Consider the following 23,356-nt stretch of genomic DNA (forward strand, 5'->3'; position numbering starts at 1 on the left):
TACATACATATTTGTGCATATTGCATTTCACAAAACTCTGGAACACACATTCTATTTTACTCAGTATCTAGTCTAAACATTGAGTAAAACTGAACCTGCTTTTCTCAAAAATTATAGCACCTATTTAAAGAAGGTATAGAAACAAGAAATGCAGGATCTTGTGCTCACCCAAGTATCGCATGTTCACCTTCCAAGTAATCTTGCAGACTCTAACCTCAAACATAGCAAAGTCACAAAGGTAGAGGGGGGTAGGGTAGCATTGAGAGCTGGGGATATGGTGTCCATTTGCATATTCTGTCACACTAGTGAAAATACCTGCCAAATACACTGTATGTACAAAGTTTGACTATGCAGTTGGAAGAAAAAAATACTGACAAATCTATCATTTCTAATCCTATTTGTGTATGTGGAAAATTCCTTAATTCCATGTTACTGTACCTACCAGGGAGTTTTCCAAAAAGAAAATGAACACGTAAAATTTACGTCCCCATTTAACCCCCTCAATTCCCCCCCCCCCACCCCCGATTCTGCCATGAACAACTTACATGTAACTTACAATAACAACCATCAATGTACGAACTCAAAGTACAGTATTAAGTTCGCTCTATCACTTCTGGTTCTAGAGAAGATTTTTTAAGAGTCCTTAATTTTGGGGCCTTTGAGCCCACCAAATTTGGTGAAGCTCAATCATATGGTTTTCAAAAAGATAAACGTGTAGAATTTAGGCTCCTATTTGGACCCCTCCCACCCTTCCCTTGGATGCCAATGGGGTCACCCCTTATTTTGATATGAACGAACATGAAACTACAACCATCAGTGTACTACCAGTAATAACTTGGCTGTATAACTTTTGGCTGTAAAGAAAAGAAATTTTAAAGATTTTTTCAACTTGGGGGGCCAACCAGATGTGAAATGGTGCCCATCTGAATTGACATCCTATCCCCGAATGCACGTTGCCAGGGAAGTTCAGTGAAACGTGGTCATGGAGTTTTAATAAAGAAAGATGGCAATGTAAAAAGTTTAAGCATGATGCACGGTAGACAACGCACGACGGATGTCAGATGACGAGTGATCGCAATAGCTCACTTAAGCCTTTGGCTTGAGTGTGCTGAAAAGGAGAGGTTTCAAGAACAGAAAGACTCACCTCTGAAACACTTGGATGAAAAAAACGACATGTCAGGCACAAACACAGGCCAGTTCAACCTTCAACAGGCAAAAGAAAAGCCACTGGATGTTGATCACATAGATATAATCCAAAACTTATGTTATTTTGCCAGCTCTTTGTTCGCACAATGGCTGGCAAAGACTAATAAATGATAGCAATCAATCAATACAAACTTTTGAGGAAACAGGGGTCTGAGCACTTAAACTGGTTAAAATGATTTATGTGAAGGGTTTCAAAACTTGTGATATATACCACATACATTATTGATTCGAATCCTGTGCTAAAAACATGATCAGTCATAGGTGTCACTCTGTGTTTTATTATGAAGTATTCGTTGATATAAATTACAACACATCAATGTAAATTAGAATTTTGCATACACCCACATCTCTTACTTTGTTTCATTACCTCCTTTCTCTTGATTTAAACTTCTTCTCATCAGAGGCAGATCCATGAATCCCATAAAGGGGGTGTGAGCCCAGTGCCTCCCTGCTTGGATCCGCCACTGCTCTTGACACCTATGACACAATCAAGAAAGCTTATCCTTAGCATTTAACTTTTTGCATTAGAATTCAGTACATTTTCTCAGATGATCAGTTTGCAAAATCTAGTTCCTACAGCAGACACAATAATCTTTTAGGCTATATTATATTGCTGTTCTGTGTCTGTCTCATGTCTGTTCTTTGTCTTACTTCAGTTGTATATCAGTTCTCATTCATTTTATTTCTGTTCTACGTTGTATTACTTGTACGCTGCAATGAACATATTTTAGAGCTTTGATTTCCTGACAAAAGTAACTGTCATTAGCAACTACTTTGAAACAAAATTGGTAACTGTCATCTAGAATCTACATCATCTGTCACCTAATATCCTATTAATACCACTATAACCAAAACTCATTTACGGCCAGGATTAGTCTCTAAGTAATTTCTGCTATGATACAATTCTCATCTTTTCGTTTCTCATTGTCATGGATCACAATATTTCTTTCAATAAACGATCAAACTAATATCATTATATCTGTCATATGTTCTTGTCTATTCTCATGTCTTAATATTACTTTTATTGTTGTATACTCTCTCCCATTGACACTCACTTCTGTTTACCACATCCTCTGGATTACAAAAGAAAATATGATAACAAATGAAAATAAATGTTAGTTGATTTGAGTACATACACCACATTACTTTGCATAAACTCACAATAGCACTCATCAAAATTGTATTCTAATAGCCTCATGGTAACTGTAGTAAAGGGGAATAACTTCAGCATGAAGTGTATCTATACCTGTGCTATATACATGATCAATCAATGTATCACCTTCTGTCGTTGCATCACGTACATGTTGTTGATATCCATAAGAACACATCAATTTATGCACACATGAATCACTTGAACCTTGTCTCAGATTTTCATTGAAGTCACCAATAACTATGCATTTTGTACTTCTTTGCTGCAATTCTATGAGTAATCTCTTCAGTTTCTCACAAAATTGTTTCTTGTCATATCTAGGAGGTCTATATATCACTGAAATGAGACATGAAGGACAAGCTACTGCAAATGTAATATATTCCAGATTATTGACATGTAAACCCAGCCTACTAATAGATTTAATTTTACTATATACTGCAACTCCACCATGTGATTGATTTTTCAGTGCAGAAAATAAGGGACTTTCATCCGAGTAAGATTTTGACCGAGGCTGATTGTACATTTTAAACTGATCTAAATTCACATCAAAAATGTCATCATTAAGCCAAGTTTCAGTTAAACAAATAATATCAACAATTTTAAGTAGGAAATTTGATTGGATATCTTTGAAATGTGCTTTAAGACCTTGAATGTTATGTAACATTATACTCATAGTTGCAATGGAGATATCATTGTCAATGTTCTTTTCATCAACAAATGTTGGCATGTTCTCTAAACTTTCTTTAACAGCTGGATTGCAATACATAACTTTTGGATCAAAATCTTCTATTGTTAGTCCACATAATGATGTAACACGACTCAGAGCTACATATGCTTGTCCGGGCAAAAATATATTTTTCAGAGAAACAACAGCTTTTTCCATTGTCATGCCTTGTACTTTATGTATTGTGCATGCGTATGCTAATTTCAAGGGAAATTGTTTCCTAGTATATTTTTTTCCAATTGATTCCTGTTGCATTTGTATTGCCTGAGTTCCTACTTTTTCATTGTCAAATTTTACCAGCACAGTTGTGGGTCTTGCATTTTCATTTACTCTTATTATGTCAGTTACAGTGCCAATGCAGCCATTTGATAAGCCTTTGGTCACATTCACATTTTTGATGAGCATTACTCTACAATTTTCAGCAATCCAAAGATACGGTAGCAAAGAAGCTTTAGTCCATCTCCGTGGTTTGTCACATGTTTTGCATTTACCCTCATGACCAAGTTCAGAATCTTCTGCATCAATACATATGATATTTGTGCATTTCTTGTGAAGCATTATTTTATTCCAGTCATTTACTTGTTTGTTTGAAGAATATATATGCAATGCATCCTCACACTGTTCTCCAGTTTGGCATGATTGAAGAACTGCTATATCATCACTAGATAATTCATCTTTCTTTCCTTTAATCCTTAATTTGTTCAAAAGAACAGCAAACTCTGCATCACCCTTTTGTCTCATTATTTCATCCAAGTTAATCATAGAGAAGTTGTCCGTCCATAAAGAACTTTGGAATGTATCTTTATACAAAGGAGTACCTTTTACTGGAGGTAACTGATAGAAATCTCCAACTGCAATAACTGAAACCTTTCCAAATGGAGCATCATCACGTGTCTGCTTTATTTGCCTTAAACGTCCATGTATATACCACAATAGCTTCTGATCAACCATTGATATTTCATCAATTATAAGTATCTGTAGTTGACCCACCTGACTACGTAGATGACTTATCTTTTCTTCTCCAAGGGGTTGGTATGGTAGTGTAGCAGAAATGGGTATGGACAGAGCATTATGAATAGTACTACCATTAATGTTGTAAGCTGCAATTCCAGTTGGAGCTACTTTCATAATTGAAATATCATCTGGATTATGCATCATTCTACTAAGAATTCTTGTCCCTTCATTACATATGCATTTCACTAGATGACTTTTTCCTGTTCCAGCACCACCTGTCACAAATATCTGAAATGTTGTATGTTCTTTTCCATTAACTCTGTCAAGACACCATTGTCGTATTTTGTAGAACACCTTTTGCTGCTTGCTATTTAAAGTTCTTAATAAGACATTACTGTCTTCTTTTGAAATGCTACATGATCGAAATTCTATGCCATATGACTCTTTCTCCTGAGATTTAGACTCAAGATCTGGGATTCTAAGTTCATTGTCAGCATCTTCAACTTCTACATGGATTTTAGCTGTTTCATGTCTTTCAACTTCTGTTTCTGGACAGAGTAATCCCCATGCATCTTCTTGTGGACCAAATTTCTCAAGATATTCTTGTGCTTGATCAATTGTATCAGCATTTTTTTCATACTGCCTGAGATTTTCATTGACAATACTTTTGACACTTTCCAGACTCTTATTAAACATTTGTACAGATCCAGTTTGATAAAATTCCTGGTATGTCAAAAATTGATCAGGTTTTAACTGTTTATCAGTACGGAATGGCAAATATAGTTGCAGTATACTCTGATAATATTTTTCTGGGGTTACAGTCGGTGAAAAGCGAGGATATCTCACTACGGCATCATTGGTTCTTGATCGCTTTTGTACATAGCCCAGCTGATCTCTCAATTTGAATACATTCTGTTTCTGTTTCTTACCCTTCATATCAGATTCACTGAGTAGTCTATACTTAGAACAAAATGTGGCTAAACACATATTTTCAAATTCAAAACCATCAGGTCGGGCTTTATATTTATCAATTCTGTTCGGCATCCATGGACTCCTATCATCATCGTCTCGTCTGCTCTGAATAACACTCAATGGTAAACTCATTCTCACCGGGTTTGGTCCAACAGGTATAAACTCAACTTTTCTTGAACCCTCTTTCAATCTCAGGCTACAAACACGATACACACTTTCTTGCGCTGAAACTTCACGGTTTTGCATATACACATGTCCTATTTCTCTCATACTTTTTCGAGCATCTTCATTGCCTTCTTTCATTTCACTTTCTGCATTTTTCAAGAGCAAGCCCATCTCCCTTTCTGCTTTTGACATGTATGACACAACATAAACAACACAGGCATATTCATTTGTTATATACTGCAAATCCATATTGGCATTCCATGCTCTGAGTAAGAATGGATTGTATTGATTCACCCATATATCTTTTGGATCTCTTCTCATGACTATATCTTCTTTTGTAGCTACAGAATTATAGGCATCTTCAAATTCCTTTTGAGACATCCCAAGAGCTTCAAAGAGCTGTCTAGCATTATCATATTTCCCTTCCATACATGAAGAATTCTTTACTGTAGACAGAATATCTTGAGCTTCATCAGTAACTTCTGGATTATCTTTAGGATTCACAACAAATGTTTTCACAGAAGCTGGTCTTGGAAAATTAAATCTACAGGCAGTTCCCTTTTTCTTGCATGATTTTGAATGTTTCTTTGAATGAAGCTGAACATTCTTCACTATTTCATATAGTTCCTCATCTTCATCCTCACATGGAATGTTGCATGAAATGTATTTATCAACAAAATCTATGACAGTTTCATCTTTGTCGATACCCAAGTAAGGTGCAGTTTCAACCCAGAATAAGCAGTGTGTGTGGGGAGATCCTCTCTGTTGAAATTCAATTCTGTAAAAGTAGTCAATTATCTTGCCAATAGGTTCTGCCTCGGAAAGAATCACTTTGTTCAAAAATGCATGAAATCGTTTATCAAACATACGAGCTACTGTTACTGGATTTGACTTTAACAAATTACACTTATCTGTCCAATCCAAATCATTTGCTTTTCTTCTATCACCTTGTTGATTTAGCAATGTATTAATAACTTCAGGCCATCTCATCTCAGCTGATGAAAATGATGCAAACCATGTAGGCTTTCCAAGTTGTCTAACCATTGCTAATACATCTTTCTGTGTAGATTGCCAGTATGGAGGTGTTCCCCGTATTTGCTTCAGAAATTTATACCCTTTATTCGAATCCAATATCTCACGAACCTTTCTTGCATCTTTTAGATCTGAGCATTGCAGCGATGTAGGATTATCTATTTCCTCTGAGCTTTTTCTGAGAGCTATAGAAACATTTGAGAGTATTTGTTGCAGTTCATAAATACACTGAGCATAGAAGATATATTCTGTATTTTTTGCAAATCTGTTGTCTACATGCATCAGACGATTATGTAAATAACGACCAAGTGTTACGTTAATGAATCTAGTATCATGAAATGTTGGCTGGCCTGTTGGAAACAGAGCAGGAAAACATTTTGCCTCATTACTCTTATCCATCAACAGTGAAACTGGACTATTCTTTTCACAAGGTGCACAGCATATAATATCATCAAAAAACTGATCAAGCACTTCTTGCCTCATATCAACCTTCTGCAAACATGTATCCAATTGAATGCCTTGTAATTGTCCATCTTGATCATCTTCTACATCGTCATCGTCATCATTAGTTTCACTTGAATCCAATGGTTTAACACAAGTTGCTTGAATATTTTTCTCTGATAAATCAGAGCTCCATTCATTATCTATAGCAATATCAGAATACCACTTATTATTTTGCTTCAAATATTCCAATGCAGCAAGCACATTCTTTTTCTTGACAAACTGATATTCATAATATCCTTTATAAGACAGTTTCCTCTTCAGTTTTACACGAATAAATTGATCATCAGTCTCTGCTCGAGGTAAGATCTTTACAGTTTCATCTGTGCGTGATGGTACACAAACTGCTGGGCCATGTACTCCATATTGTCCTCCTTTAGGCAGGTTCAAAATTTTCATAAATGGAATGTTTAGTGCAATCAAATGCGTTTCCAACTGATTCAGAATTTGAAGTTCCACTGGAATAGCATGTAATTCTAAGTTATTTCTGCTAGCTTCAGCAGGCATATTACCGGCTAATAATTTCCTGTGGCAAGTGTAACAAATCCATAAAGAATTTCTTGGTGACTTTACTATTTGACAGTCAATATCACAGTCATCACTGCATGTATGCAAATACTCCTCTTTTACACATTTCGGATCGTTATATTTTGCTTTTGTGCACCTCAATACTTGATTTTTGAATAATAATTTCAAACATACACAACATACATACTCAGGGCCATGTGAAACAATTTCTCTAAATTTTTTCAAAACATGATCACAATTTGTCATATTCATTTTTTCTTGCTTTTTTCGTTTCACATTTCTCATTGCAACCTGCTGTCTGTACACAGAATTTTTCTTGTACTTAATGTTCGAAATTTTTCTCATTAATTTCTTATATCTTTCCCTGAACATAACATTGTTTTGATAAATAGCTTTCTTCATTTTTTTAAGTTTCTCTCTGAATGAAGCATCATTCTGATATCTGGTTTTCCTCAGTTTCTTAACCCTCTCTCTGAATAAAGCATTACTTTGATATCTACCTTTCCTCAGTTTCTTAACCCTCTCTCTGAATGAAGCATCATTTTGATATCTAGCTTTTCTCAGTTTCTTAAGCCTCTCTCTGAATGAAGCATCATTTTGATATCTAGCTTTTCTCAGTTTTTTAAGCCTCTCTCTGAATGAAGCATCATTTTGATATCTAGCTTTTCTCAGTTTTTTAAGCCTGTCTCTAAATAAAGCATTGTTCTGATATCTAGCTTTTCTCAGTTTTTTAAGCCTGTCTCTAAATAAAGCATTGTTCTGATATCTAGCTTTCCTCAGTTTCTTAAGCCTCTCTCTATATAGAACATTGGTTCCATAGCAAACTCTCCTCATTTTCTTCAGCCTTTCTCTAAATAAAGCATTGTTTTGATATCTCCCTTTCATCCTTGTGCTCATTGCTTTCTTGACAATTTCTCTGTAAGTGGGATCCAAGGAGTACTTGTCTTTTTGTCTCTTCTTCATTTCCTTTATCTTTTCTAACCTGTAATTTACATCTGTTTGATATTTTACTTTCTTTGCAACTGCATCTTTTAGTTTGCGGAATAGTAAAGGCTGATCATCTGATGAAAATTCTATTTCTAACTGCCTTTGCTCACTTTTTTTCTTTTCTCGCCGTGCTCTCATTTGATCTCTATTTTTTTGTCTAGTAACATTAGAATAACTTTTTCTTCTTCGTTTTCTCCTTTTCGTAGTTTGCTTAGTAGTTTTAACTTCTTCAGATTCTTCAGTATGCCTACTCATTTTAACTGCACGTTCAATGTCATCCTCTAATACTTCATCGTTCAATACATTGATTTCACAATCATTTACTTGTTTTGTAAGTTTCCTCTTTGTTGTGAGTTTTCTCTTTCTTGTCACAGGTGTTTCCATATCAGTAATGTTTTGTGGTCTTGACAAGTTTTGGGATGAACTTGGTGTTTGGATCCTTGGACACACAGATTCTACAACATCGTAATGATTGCCATTTGTGTGTTGCAAGTAAATACCTCTTTGTGATGTAACAATTCCAAACTGAAGTTTGCTTGCACCAAATAAATTCCATTTTGAACAGTTTTCTTCATATATAAGAACATCAGTATCTAGTAGATTTGATAAGGCCATTATTTCCAATTCTGTAGCCCATGTGCCATTGTTGAATACTCTTTCCTTTGCAATGTATTTTACAATATCTGTGTATCCCGATCTTAAAAGGCTTACATAATCTTGCTTGTTTTGTAAAATATGCTTAACTACTGCTTTTCGAACATCACGGTGTGAATCTTCCTTGCCACATGTGACATATGATATAGCTCTGTAAAAGCAATTTCCGTCACCAGTAATTCTATAGATAGTCAATGGTTGTGACAGAATAGTAATATCATCGTTTTCTACCATATCTTTTTGCATATCAGTACTGCTACATTTGTCATTAACCTTTATACCTAATTTGCAACAAAACTTCTCTCTATCAAATTTATTCACAGGATTGTACTTGAGATTAATACTTTTTATTTCTCCCACTTGTTTCACCTCAGATGCATCAATATCGACATTTACTGTCTGTTCACATGTGTTTTGTAATGGAATTTGTGCCTCATGCAGGTTTGCTGCCATTATTTGTTTTGATGTCATTTTCCTCATTCTAACACTGCATTTCTTTAATGTCAGGGTTTTAGTAATCTTAGATGATAAATCATGACTTTCCTTCTTGTTTTCTACACTTGTATTTGAAGTCACATGAAATACAGGTAATTTCTCATCCAAAGTACTAGACAGAACAGTAGTTACACTTTCCACTGCGTCAAAATGATTGCCTCCAGTGAACAGAATATATATGCCTCTCTCAGTTGTTACTTTGTTGTAGTATCCAGGTTTTCTTGCAGACAATATTTGCCAATTTTCTGTTCGATCATCATACACATATATATCACGATCTAGCATATGTGCCATTGAACTAATATCTGTGTGACCAGCCCATGTTCCTAAATCCATCAATTTCTCTTGAAGTACAAAATCCCTGACACTCTGATATTTCATTGTGTCTATTATATTCTTAAATAAATCACCCTTTTCCAGCAAATGTGCCGCATTGGATTTCCTGAGCATGAAATGGTTTCTTTCGCTGCCAGTAACTACATGAGCAATACTTCTGTAAAAGCAGTTGCCATCACCCATAACTCTCTTGATATTTACAGGTTTCCCAATATACAAACTTTCATTTCTATCCTCCATTGATTCATTGGCAGTACCACTGTAACTGAAATTCAATTTATTGCACAAAGACTGTTTGTCTACGTATGTAATCGGCACAAATTTGAAATTTCGATCTCTTCTTTCTGTTGTCTTTTCAACTGAAACAAATTCAACTTCATTCTCATTCCCATAGCCATCACTGTTTACATTTACTCTGTTTTTCTTTGTTTCATTTTGAGTCTTACAGCTATCACTGTTAGTTCCTTTAACATGATCACAATGTTTTGAAATGTTGCTATTGTGATCATTTGTATTCCTACATGCAGTATTTACTGAGTTTGATCTCTTGGAGCCACTAGTTGTCAATGCATTTTTCTTAGAATTGGATTCTAATGCCAGACCGGTTAGTTCAAACTGAGTAGTACGTAAATCACATGCCATTGATTTTGCCAAATTCAAACAGTGTACCTGTATACCTTGCCATGATGAAATGCTAAGCAAGACACTGCATCCATCTTGTACCAAGTACCCATCATGACTTCTGGAATGTGAATCAAATACATAATAACCATTGTCATGTGTAATGATTGCAAATGTACTCTCAGCAAAATTCATAAGACATGCATCATATCTGCATAGTTCTTGTTCTAAGGCTTGGCTCAATGACAAAGCACCAAAATTTGACAAATTGTTTTGATTTCCATCCAACACTCCATATTTTGATTCAGCATAGGTTATTTGAAATTTTTCATCCAGAATATGAAGTTCCTTGGGTAATTCATCTATCATTACAAGCTCTTCATTCAGTGGTGAATCCTTCTTTATGTAATAATACAACTCATTCCCAAGTGTCAGAATCTGATCAAGATCACGAGATCTCATTTCAATTCCATTCTTTGTTTGGGTGTATAGAACTGCCACAAGGGAATTACATGCACATTGTTTGCCAGCAGTGTAACCAAATCGTTGATCACCTTGATTAAAATTTCCTTGTGCGATTGTTTTGGTCATAGGATATGATTGCCTTCTACCACATTCAGAACTTGAGAGTGAAACATGCTTACAGACACGTTCTTCAGTCTCTAAATCACTTGCAGCTGGTTCATCATCTAATACATGTACTATTGATTCCTGTACATCATATGAATTGTGGTGGTCAGCACTTTTCGCAGAATCATCATTCATTACTATGCAGTCAGATGGATTAGTAGTTTTTTCACTTTCAGGCAAGAATATTGATTCATTACAAACTTCAGCACACTGTGTAGCTGAAACAGGTCTCTGACATGGAGAGTGAACACTTACATCTGTACAACAATTCACAGGGAACAATTCCTTCACTGATATTTGTCTGTCACTTTCAACATCTTTTCTTCCACTGTAACATGGGTTTAGTTCATGCACATTGTGCATTCTGTCACATTTCACTTTGGAGATATCATTCGAGCTTGTGTTGTCTCTACTTGTGGAATTACTGTCCTCATGGTCAGATGTTTCATTCTTACACAACTTTTCATTCTTTGCTACATGTTCTCCTTCAGGAATGTCAGGTTTGACCTTTCCATTATTACGCACCTGTGAGTCAGCATTTGTTTCCGGTAGCACACTTTGTCTGTTGATCTTCGTGAAACAACCTTTCTTTCTTGGTTGCCGTGCATTTCCACCTCCATAGAGCCTGTTCACATTCCAAACTTCTTTTTCAATGTCTGTGGAAGGGACAGAGGCACATGTAGTCTGATCACCATTCGGTACACAACATTCATCACTCATATTCGGAGTGCTTTTAGCCACATCAGCCCAACTTCTCTGTGTTTTTGCATAGATCTGCTCAGTGTATTTTGCCATCACATGAGGTGACTGAACACACTTTGAATATACATTCAATACAGATTCAGTATATACCTGCAGACTATCATTTCGTTCTGTGTCCAAGTTTGCATTCACATTTTGCTTCACGAGTTTACCAGGTTCTTTTTGCTTTGTTTCTGCTTTTGATTTCTTGCCCTTGCTGGTCTTGGCTCTTTTCTGTTTTTCAAGATAGTAGGCTTTCATTGCTTTGCCAATGTAGGTCACACCAGGTTGGAGAGGCACACCATTTACTGATCTCACTGAGCTCTTGTTAAAGGTCTTGGTCTTGGGATTGTCAGTCATTGTTTGGGATGTAGTCACTTTTGTCTTCCTTGATTTCACAGTTATCCAACCATCATCCACTGCAGTTTCTAATGGCTGAAATTGGCTCTTGGTCAGATTTGTCATGAAAGTCGAGTCTGATTCATCTCTCTCACAATCTGCTCTTTTCTGCACACACACATTTGTCATTTCTAGAATTCCATTGTCCTTTCTTTTCACATACCGGTACCTCTTTTTCAGTCTCTTGCTTGGTTTCCTTCTCTGGTTGCTCTTGCATGATGAATGTGAAACATCAGCACCAGAATCTTCATCACCAATGTCTTTGAGAACCTCATATCTGTTGAAATGACAGGGAATGCCAATTTTGTCAAAGATGCGGTGGGCAATATTATTGCTTCCACATGCTGAACATATCCAAATCAACCTTGCATCACACAGTCTAGCCTCAGAAATAGTTCCTGTACACATCACATGAAACTGCTTGCCACAATCCTCACATGGTACTCTGCTTTCATTTTCATTGATCACATTACAACATGCATCACATTCACTGACCTCTACATTTCTCAAGTCGCAACTATGGAGGATATCTAGGATATCACCAATAACATTCTTGAATTCACTTGCTTCCATTGTCAAACTACAGGGCTTTGAAAGTAGGTACCTATTACCAAATAAATGTACTGTTCAATCAATATATTCCTTGAATCACTATACTTATATGAATCAGGTCTACCCCTGGTACTCTGTATTGCAATTGACAACAAAATTGTAGAATTGTATTGCCTTGAAAGCTAATATATACGTGAACTGTATTACACTGTACAATGTACTTGCAATGAGGCTGTGACACCAGTCCTTATAATGTTTCTACCAACAGGTGGCGCTTCTTATCTACCGAGAAAAATTATTTGTACAAGGTGTGTTGTTTAATTAGTTACTACCAATAGGTGTCGCTTTTTGTCTGCCAAGAAAAATTATTTTGTGCAATGTGTGTATTCTTAATTGTTTCTACCAACAGGTGGCGCTCTTTGTCTATTACCTGCTAGTAATGGCTACTGCGGCAATTTCAGGAATGCGATTATAGCACTCGCACCTTTGCTTATCTTTGTGTACACCTATCTTGCCACCAGAAGAAGACTTATAAATTGTCTACCGCAATAACGTTTACCACATATAATGCTTTTGTCTTAAGATGGCGCTCTTCAATTCTCTTTTACCGTAAATTCCCCACTCAAGACACCGTTTCTCAAGTGATGCAAGACTATATTTCTATTTTTAAATTTTCAGCAAACTTCTCGCCTCCTGTAAGAGAATTCTCTTTCAATTATGATTCTCTTCAATTCTGATTGCTTTATAGTTTTCACCTCCTTTACAGAATGCACTCTTTATTCAACACTCCTTAAAACTCTTTTGTTAGATTTCGACTCTTTTTCTCCTCAATTCTGACTCTTCCTCTCTTATTACTCTTTCTCTCTTTGATTCTAACTCTTTCTGTCTTTGATTCCGACTCTTTCTGCCTCTGATTCTGAGACTCTCTCTCTCTCTCTGATTCTCTTTGAAATTATTTCAAGTTCTTTCAAGATAGAGTAGGATCAAAGATTCAGGTTTGCTGAAGATTCAAATTCAGTTGGAGCAGATAGAGTTTTATCTTTGTAATCACAGTCTTCTATTTGTGCAACTTTAAATATCCCAGGTTGGTTCCTTTTTTTTTTTACAAATTTGCCTATTTCTAAAGTATGTAATAGCAATTTTATAAGATTGTATTTACTCTAATCAAGCCCGTTTTTTCTCTATCACAATTTATATCCCAAGACAAATTCACAAATGACAATGTTTTTTAGTACTCGTACTTTCAGATCTCTGTTTATCCCTAATATCACTCTTTCCTCTTTTTAGTGTAATATCACTCTTTGTATTTAATCTCCAATATTACTCTTAACACTTATTCTGCAATTCCACCCCTTCTACTTATTCAGTTAAATCACTGGTTGCACTTTTTGTGTACTATCACTCTTTGCATTTATTTATTATGACTCTCTGCGCTTCTGTTCCAGTTTATATACAGGGGTTTCACTCGTTTCTTGTTTTCTTGATTGTATGTATACTTTCCAATTTTCTTGTTATATACAGGGGTTTCACCTGTTCTCGGTTTTGTTGTTATATACGGTTTTCTTGTTATACACAGGGGTTTCACCTGTTCTCCAGTTTTCTTGTTTTTTCAGGGGTTTCACCTGTTCTCCTGTTTTCTCGTTTATATACTTTCCAATTTTCTTGTTATATACAGGGGTTTCACCTGTTCTCCGGTTTTCTTGTTATATACAGGGGTTTCACCTGTTCTCCGGTTTTCTTGTTATATATACTTTCCAATTTTCTTGTTATATATACTTTCCAATTTTCTTGTTATATACAGGGGTTTCACCTGTTCTCCGGTTTTCTTGTTATATACAGGGGTTTCACCTGTTCTCCGGTTTTCTTGTTATATACAGGGGTTTCACCTGTTCTCCGGTTTTCTTGTTATATACAGGGGTTTCACCTGTTCTCCGGTTTTCTTGTTATATACACAGGGGTTTCACCTGTTCTCCGGTTTTCTTGTTTTTTCAGGGGTTTCACCTGTTCACCTGTTTTCTCGTTTGTCAGGGGTTTCACCTGTTCACCTGTTTTCTCGTTTGTCAGGGGTTTCACCTGTTCACCTGTTTTCTCGTTTGTCAGGGGTTTCACCTGTTCACCTGTTTTCTCGTTTGTCAGGGGTTTCACCTGTTCACCGGTTTTGTTTTACAGGGGTTTCACCTGTATCCTGTTTTGTTTTACAGGGGTTTCACCTGTATCCTGTTTTCTTATCCAGGGGTTTCACAGACCTGTAAAGAAAGAAAACAAAAAGAACATTAGCTTTGTTGAAATTATATTGTGGTTTCTGATCCTGCCTCCCAAAGTCAGGGGAAAATTATGCTGCCCTACGATCTAAAACTCTGAAATTTTCAAGTTTGACTGCACTATTACTAAGAGGTCACTATGGGTAACGAAATTATGGTGGCAAAATCAAACTGATGATATCTGCTCTTCATTTTTTTTTTTTTTATAATATAACCGGGAGGGGTAGCCATTATATTAGAGCGGAAAAACTAATATCATTTTCTTCATTCACTCAAAGTTAGCTTTCGAAGTTACTTCCTTTTGTGACCTGAGGGAAGCATAATTTTCCGAGACTTTCTTACGCAATAACACTTGCTGTCTTCCAATATAATGTTTTGTCTTCTAGATCTCCTTTGACAATATATTCCTCATCAATATACATGTAGTATTACCAAAAGATGCATAAAGTTTTGACATATATCTGATGCAAAAATAAAAAAATAGATAAATTTGACTTCTGACTGGCAGGACACTAGATGTGGACTTCATCACTCTCATCAATTGTGAACAAAATTGACATAGCAATAAACAAATAATTGGGAACACATGACCTCAACATGACTTTTTTTCCTCATCCTCATCAGCACACTTGATATAATGACCATGATCATGTATACCAATGTACCAAGGGTGACACGACATTTGCTCCAGTCTACATATCTCGAAACATTAAAGGGTAAGGTCAAGGACATGATTTCATTTTTTGTTCAGAACAATGCAAAGTTTAGGATTAGGGTTAGCATTACAGTTAGCGTTAGGTTTAGGGTTATCATGGCAAAAGTAGACCGGAGCTATTGTTGCGAGAGCAAATGTCATGGAACCGTACCACATTAGAACATGATTCATGCAGAAATAAATAATTGAGAGGTACTGAAACAGTTTGTCTTCCAGACCCTAGCGCCCTCTCTCAACGGTATTTTAAAAATATTTTAAAGACATCAATGCACTTATTTACAAATTTACCAACTGAATATCATAAGTTACATGAAGACTATATTCTGTAATTTTCAACGCATTCCATGCAAGCGAACTGATTTTATGGCAAAGAGAAGCTTTCATTATTTTTGTTGGAAATGCCAGCAAAAATTATTTGTTATATAAAATTGCAAAATCTAACCCCGTAAACACATTTTTGTTTTTCATCCCCCTCACAGTTGTTTAAGATATAAACATTCAAATAATATATGAATAGACTGGAATGGTGACATGCTACCTTGATGGAATTTATGAATACTAAGGACAGGCCTTAAACAAAGTGCCAATTTCATGACAAATTCAAAGTACTTTTTTATGCAAAATGATAAAGTAAAAATAAGGTCCTTTTGTCACAATCTTAACATTTCAATCAAAATTTTTGGTACCAATGGCAAAGGTATTGGTATCAACGACAAAGGTAATTGGTATCAATTTAATGGCAGAGGTTACTGGTATCAATTCAATGGCAAAGGTAATTCGTATCAATGGCAAAGGTAATTGGTCTCAATGGAAAAGGTATTGGTATAATGGCAAAGGCAAGTATATTCCATCTTACAATGCATCTATTGTGAGTGCTACAGTAGTCTTCACGGATCTGAACAATCCAAAGTGACACACAGCAAACTAGGAAGCAGTGTGCTGATACATTTGGATTGTACTACTCATATCAGCAGGAATGTGAACAAACTCTTGGCATATTTCTGAATTGTGCTTACACACACCTTTTTACTAATTAATATGACATAATTTTTAATTAGCCAAATGGTTTTAGAGCTACACAAGTCTCCCACTTCACCCTTTGTCCCACTTGACCCCAGTCTTCCCTATTCCTTTACAGCAATACTAACCCTATAAACAAGGGATTTTGTAATCTCAAGTCAGTACACATTGCCAGTAATTTGAATCAACCATACAACAGTAGTGTAGTTTGGCAGTAGGCTATAAAAAATTGATGAAAACAAGCACAACTGGTGTAGGGCCTACACACAACACAGTGTACATCACTTAAGTGATGTCAATGTGTGCTATATTCCATTTGTCATCACCCCACTGCAAAACTTGCACTTGTGTCCTTAGAGTACATTAAAACCCTCGTAAACAACTTGAAGAAGGAAACATTTCCTTTATAAACAAGACAATTGCCAAAATGTCTCTTGTCCGTTTGCACAGAATAGAAAAAATTCTAACTCTCAAAGTTTGGTAACCCATGTCTGTGACCTTTAACCTTGTAATGACCTTCAACTCTCCAAGAGATATCTACCAAATAAGATTCGTTCCAAACAGACATGTCCGTCAAGAGCTGTGAGAAATTACCAAAATGCACCCTAAAAAACATGACTTTGGCCCCTAAAAGATCATTGACCCCTGCCTGTGACCTTCGACATTGTGGTGACCTTCATCTCCCAAGGAAACATTTACCACCTAAGTTTGGTTGCAAACAGACATGTCCATCAAAAGTCATGAGCCATTATCGAAACACGCCATCAAACACTTGACTTCAGCCCTTAAAGTTCATTGACCCCTGCCTGTGACCTTTGACCTTAAGGTGACCTTGCTGTTTAGTAAAATGTGTAACTTTCCATAACCACTCTACCCTCCAAATTTCATTAAAATTGAACCCCTCAGTACAGATACAATTGTATTCCAGTTTTTGTAGCGTTACAGACAGACGACAGACAAGCCGACAATGGACGGTCGGACGCTGCACACAATCCCTTAGTCCCGCCCCTCACCTCCAATGGGCTCAACAAAAACCTACAATAGGCAATCACGTACAACTCAAATGAAGTCGTTCAGTGCCCTGTTCCATCTCTCATGAACCCAAGGTAAAACTGCACGATTAGTCTATTGAAGATACTGGTATCCTCACAATAGACTACACAAGCCTGATTCGTGTCCAAAAAAAAAAACTGCAATAACTTATTCTCCTAAAGTGAATAATTGTACATCCTGCAAAACCTTTAGTCACTACCAACAATACGCAAGTATTTACTTTAGTGGGATATACTATAGTGCAATGCCAGTTATCATAAACACCAATGGCAGACATATTCCTTCACAGGAATACTACATATTGCGCAGTGTTACGTCACATATTGCCTGTATTTTAAAGCTACCATGTAGACCTTACTGCAGTTTGGCACTAGGATGATGACTGATGAAATAACATCCAACTGCTGCACACAGATCACAATCTGAACCCCTGTGTGGTTTATTCAGTCTTTTAACACCCCAGTGCAAAACTGCACATGTGTCCTTGGTACATTAGCCTGCTAAAGATGAGTCCCAAGTATACTCAGTCTGGCGTCTAAGGAAAAAGCATTTTATATCAATATCAGTTCATTTTCTTAAAGGGGAAGGCTAGTAACTGATCAGTGGGAATCAGTGGAAATGCTGGGAGATGATTGTTCCAATCCTTGTGGGATTCATTCAAGAGTTCATTGTATATCTATTGTTGTGTGAAAATGATTTGCTTCAGAAAGGTCTCATATTCAAGTAATGTGCAGATTAATGCTCCGTCACGGACCAGGGACGCTAACCTGGAAGCATTAAACTGCACATTACTTGAATATGAGACCATTCTGAAGCAAATCATTTTCACACAACAATAGATATACAATGAACTCTTGAATGAATCCCATAAGGATTGAAACAATCATCTCCCAGCATTTCCACTGATTCCCACTGATCAGTTACTAGCCTTCCCCTTTAAAAGAAATACTGCTATCTCCACAGTAGACTGCTCAATTCCAACTCCTGCCAAAAAATAACATTTGTACCTAAAGTGTTAAGGGTAATCGGCAATGCACAATAATTTAGCCCGCTAAAGTGAATTACCCAAACACTATACCACTTTGCTCTGTCCACAAAAAAAAAAACCCGAATCCTCCACAGATCCAAATGATGATGAGGAATTCTGAAACAAAAAACAAAAATGCTATTATTCAATAAAATATATATGTTTTCTAATATAACATGCAAACATAAGTAACGTTTGAATATCATAACAATCATGAATAATTAACATTCCAGTATTCTTGGTTTTGACATAGACTGTCTCTAATGTATCGCATGTTGAATGGCCCAAACTTCTACACTGTTTGTTACTGAAACACATGAAGTAATAGTATTGCAACTCATGCCTTTCTGACTTGACAATATACCACCTAAATTTGGATCCAAACAGACATGCCCGTCAGAAGTTATGAGAAATTATCAAAATGCACCCTAAACAACTTTTTGGCTCCTAAGAGTTCATTGACCCCTGCCTGTGACTTCCGACCTTGTGGTTACCTTCATCTCCCAAGGAAACATTTACCACCTAAGATTGGTTGCAAACAGACATATCCATCAAAAGTTATGAGCCATCATCGAAACACGCCATAAAAAAAAACTTGACTTCCGCCCTTAAAGTTCACTGACCCCTGCCTGTGACCTTTGATCTTAAGGTGACCATGCTGTTTGGTAAAATGTGTAACTTTGCATAACCACAGTACCCTCCAAATTTGATTAAAATTGAAGCCCTCAGTACAGATATTCCAGTTTTTGAAGCGTTACAGACAGACGACAGACGAGCGGATAAAGGAGGGACAGACACTGCACACAATCCCTTAGTCCCGCCCCTCACCTCCAATGGGCTCGACAAAAACCTACAATAGGCAATCACGTACAACTCAAATGAAATCATTCAGTGCTCTGTTCCATCTCTCATGAACCCAAGGTAAAACTGCACTATTAGTCTATTGAAGATACTGGTATCCTCACAATAGACCACACAAGCCCGATTCGTGTCCAAAAAAAAAAAAAACTGCAATAACTTACCCTCCTAAAGTGAATAATTGTATAACCTTTAGTCACTACCAACAATACGCAGGTATGGTGGGATATACTAAGTACTATAGTGCAATGCCAGTTATCATAAACACCAATGGCAGACATATTCCCTCACAGGAATACTACATATTGTACAGTGTTACATCACATTATATTGCCTGTATTTTAAAGCTACCATGTAGACCTTACTGCAGTTTGGCACTAGGATGATGACTGATGAAATAACATCCAACTGCTGCACACAGATCGAAATCTGTACCCCTAATATGATGTCACTGTGTGCTTTATTCAGTCTTTTAACACGTGTACCCCAGTCCAAAACTGCACTTGTGTCCTTCATACATTAGCCTCTTGAAGATGAGTCCCAAGTATACACAATCTGGGGTCTAAGGAAAAAGCATTTCACATCAAAATCAGATCATCATCTAAAAAAAAAAATACTGCTATCTCCACAGTAGACTACCAAATCCCAACTCTTTCCAAAAAACATTTGTACCTGAAGTGTTAAAGATAATTGGCATTGCACAGTAATTTAGCCCGCTAAAGTGAATTACCCAAGCACTATACCAGGAAAATGACCACTTTGCTCCGTCCACAAAAAGAAAAACCAAATCCTCCACAGATCCAAATGATGATTAGGAATTCTGAAACAAAAAACAAAAATGTTATTATGCAATAAAATATATATCTTTTCTAATATAACATGCAAACATAAGTAATCTTTGAATATCATAACAATCCTAAATAATTAACATTCCAGCATATTTGGTTTTGACAGACTGTCTCTAATATATCGCATGATGAATGGCCCAAACTTCTACAATGTTTGCTACTGAAACACATGAAGTAACAGTATTGCAACTCATGCCTTTCTGACTTGACAATATTCGCATGAAACAATGAAAAATTACCTGAAAATTTGTGCAGTTTTGATAGGATACCTAACAAAAATACTAGTCCAAAACTCATTGAATAATGTCAAACATTTTGAAGGATATTAGGACAGAAACAGAAAAGAATAAAACCTTGTTTCATGATTATTAATAATATTTAAATACTGTACAACATGATATATTCGCGGCACGAATTTTTCGCGAATTGGAACCGACAGCCTTTTTCGTGGCATGAAATTTTCGCGAAGTGCCACTGGCGTTCAATGCATGTAGTGTAAACAAGGACTTTCGCGTGCATTTTAATTTCGCGATTCTTGGCGCTCCCGAAATTAAAGTGCACGCAAAAATTTGTTTTACAGTAAGAAAATTCGGGCAAATGATATCTATTTTCGGGCAAGTGTTTTGCAAGTATCAAAATTACCTAGCCTAATCAGGCAATTGCCCCCCCCCCAAAAAAAAAAACAACAAGAAATTGTGTACCACCCTGAAACTACCCTAATTATCCATTATCATTAAAGGGGAAGTTCAAGACTGGAACGGAGTTTGCAAATTTCCTAAAGAATCTTAGGTACGGTAATTATCCCAATTCCAATAAAGATACATTTCTGACAATTAAGAACTCGTACCTAAGTACAATGTAGTCTCTTCCCCTGTATGCCCCCTAAAAAAAAGGAAAAATGAAAGGGAGAAATGTTGTTTTTCGTATTTTATTACCACTTTTCAATCATTCTGATTATCTGCGCCACGTCATCCTCTAACCCTAAGGAGTCCATGAAAGAGTCTATGACTGAGCTCATCATATTAGGTTGATCACGTCACGCTCACTCTGTTCTAGGTTTCTGCTTACGTGCCTACCTCTGTCAAGCAGAGCTACCAAGTCTCACGCATGCTGCGCGAGACTCTAGAATTTAGGGGCCATCTCACAATCTCATGCATGACACCCATTTTTCTCACGCATAGGGCGAAGTCTGTAACTTGGACCTATAATAATGAGCATAGCTCAAAAGATTTAAGTGATAGTTGCAATTGAGGGTATATTTCCTTTTTGTCTGTCAAAATAAGAAAAAAAATAATCACTGAAGTGTGCACCTGACCGCACCATTAAGAGCAAAAAATTGAAAAAGCTCCCTACCGTGGGAGGCCACAGGAAGGAAAAACCCTCCCACACCCTCACTCGCTCGCACATTCGCACGCCGAGATACCAAGTCATGAAAATCTCACTCATAAAAATTGTTTGAACTTGGCATCCCTTGTCAAGTGGCAGTGTACAAGATAAATTTCCCTCCACCATAATGGTGTGTGCAGTGCATCTATGTACAGAGCATCTATTCACAGGGATGCCAAGTTCATTTTTTATAGTCTTAATGGCACGATCAGGTGCATAATAAAGTGACTATCTTTTCTTTTACTTATTTTGAAAGACAAAAGGAAAATATAGGCCTAGACCTTATGTCTACCTTCAATTGTAACTATCACTTTAATCCTTTGAACCATGCTCCTTATTATGGGCCCTAATTCCAGACTTTGCCCCATACGTGAGAAAAATGGGTGCCATGCGTGAGATCGTGAGACGACCCCTAAAATAAATGCTCGAGTCTCGCTCACAATGCGTGCGTGAGACTTGGTAGCTCTGTATTCATATCATGCACAGAAATCACTGCTATTACACCACATAAATACGCCCTCTATCGATCTGTTAGCTAAGAAATGGCGTCCGTATTTTGCCCATGAACCTACTGACGTTCTAGCTTCTACTACTACCCCTGGCTAAATCACTATCTCTTTGGAATTGAATGGAACTTAGGCTTCCTACAAATCTCACCTTGCCCATAGATTCAGGTAACATGATCTAACATTAAATTCTACGTAACTACTACGTTAGAAACCTTCCTTGCTTGCGACCAGGGAGGTGGTCACCTCCCTGTTGCACCTCCCTGTTGCGACCAACAGCCTCATACGCACTACAACGTACATTCAGGGAGGTATCTCCCTTGATTTAACTTAGCTGCGGGGGCCTGCATGTGGTGCATACGGTGGGGCCAGATACCAAGAATCGAGTAAGGGGGACAGTCTGTGTTTAGACATGCCTGTGCACCTACCTGATATGGTACTCGAGCTGAAAACTCAGTGTCAAACAAAGGTCGTGTCTTAGGCTAGGAAGAAATTAGACGTAGAGTAGTCGTAGAAAGTTTACAGTGATCATCACACCATAGCTTTACGTACGTAACACGTCGTGATTGCATACAAAGTACTCGGCACATCGTACCACTGTAAACACGCGTACTGTACACGTACACGGTATAGATAGGGATCGGAGAACATGTGCGTACGTGTATAGAGCGCACGCAGTTTGGTAGGTACATAGGCGGAAGCACAGAACATCAGTCTTACAAAGAGTTCTGTGGGCTGAAGTCGTTGTCACGCACAAACGCTCAAACTATGGCAAGCCGAGTGTATTTCCTAACCATTAACTACAGTTCAAATTTACGATCAGCTCGATATTCCGAAAGTTCGTTATTCCGAGGGCTCTTTATTTTTCTTTCTTTCTTCCACTTTCTGTGCAATAAATCAACAACAACAATGGCTATCAACCACACATTCTCCACATGTTTAGTTCATGTCACGAACATAATTCCATGAAATAACAACTACATGTACTTGATCAGACACCATCTTGGGTAGGTAAATAATGGTCAAAGGTCAAAA

At 36.9% G+C, this 23,356-nt stretch overlaps 1 long non-coding RNA gene across 3 annotated transcripts; it reads right to left on the reverse strand.

The window, feature by feature from the left end:
• Nucleotides 1–2,254: 2,254 nt before the first annotated feature.
• LOC139727655 (uncharacterized) lies at nt 2,255–22,939 on the reverse strand. Of its 3 annotated transcripts, none has more exons than XR_011710759.1 (7): nt 22,750–22,939; nt 20,325–20,401; nt 18,775–18,840; nt 14,332–14,893; nt 12,259–14,177; nt 11,481–11,611; nt 2,255–10,446 (listed from the first exon to the last, which is right to left on the reverse strand). It is a non-coding gene; the product is annotated as an uncharacterized lncRNA (long non-coding RNA). The 3 variants fall into 3 exon arrangements; XR_011710757.1 differs by having other exon boundaries at nt 12,265–14,177; nt 20,312–20,401; XR_011710756.1 differs by having other exon boundaries at nt 20,312–20,401.
• Nucleotides 22,940–23,356: the final 417 nt, after the last annotated feature.

The sequence above is a fragment of the Diadema antillarum genome, unplaced genomic scaffold, assembly GCF_040938485.1.
Source record: "Diadema antillarum isolate AM-2024a unplaced genomic scaffold, OU_Dant_1.0 seq00000139_RagTag, whole genome shotgun sequence".
Classification (NCBI taxonomy): Eukaryota; Metazoa; Echinodermata; class Echinoidea; order Diadematoida; family Diadematidae; genus Diadema; species Diadema antillarum.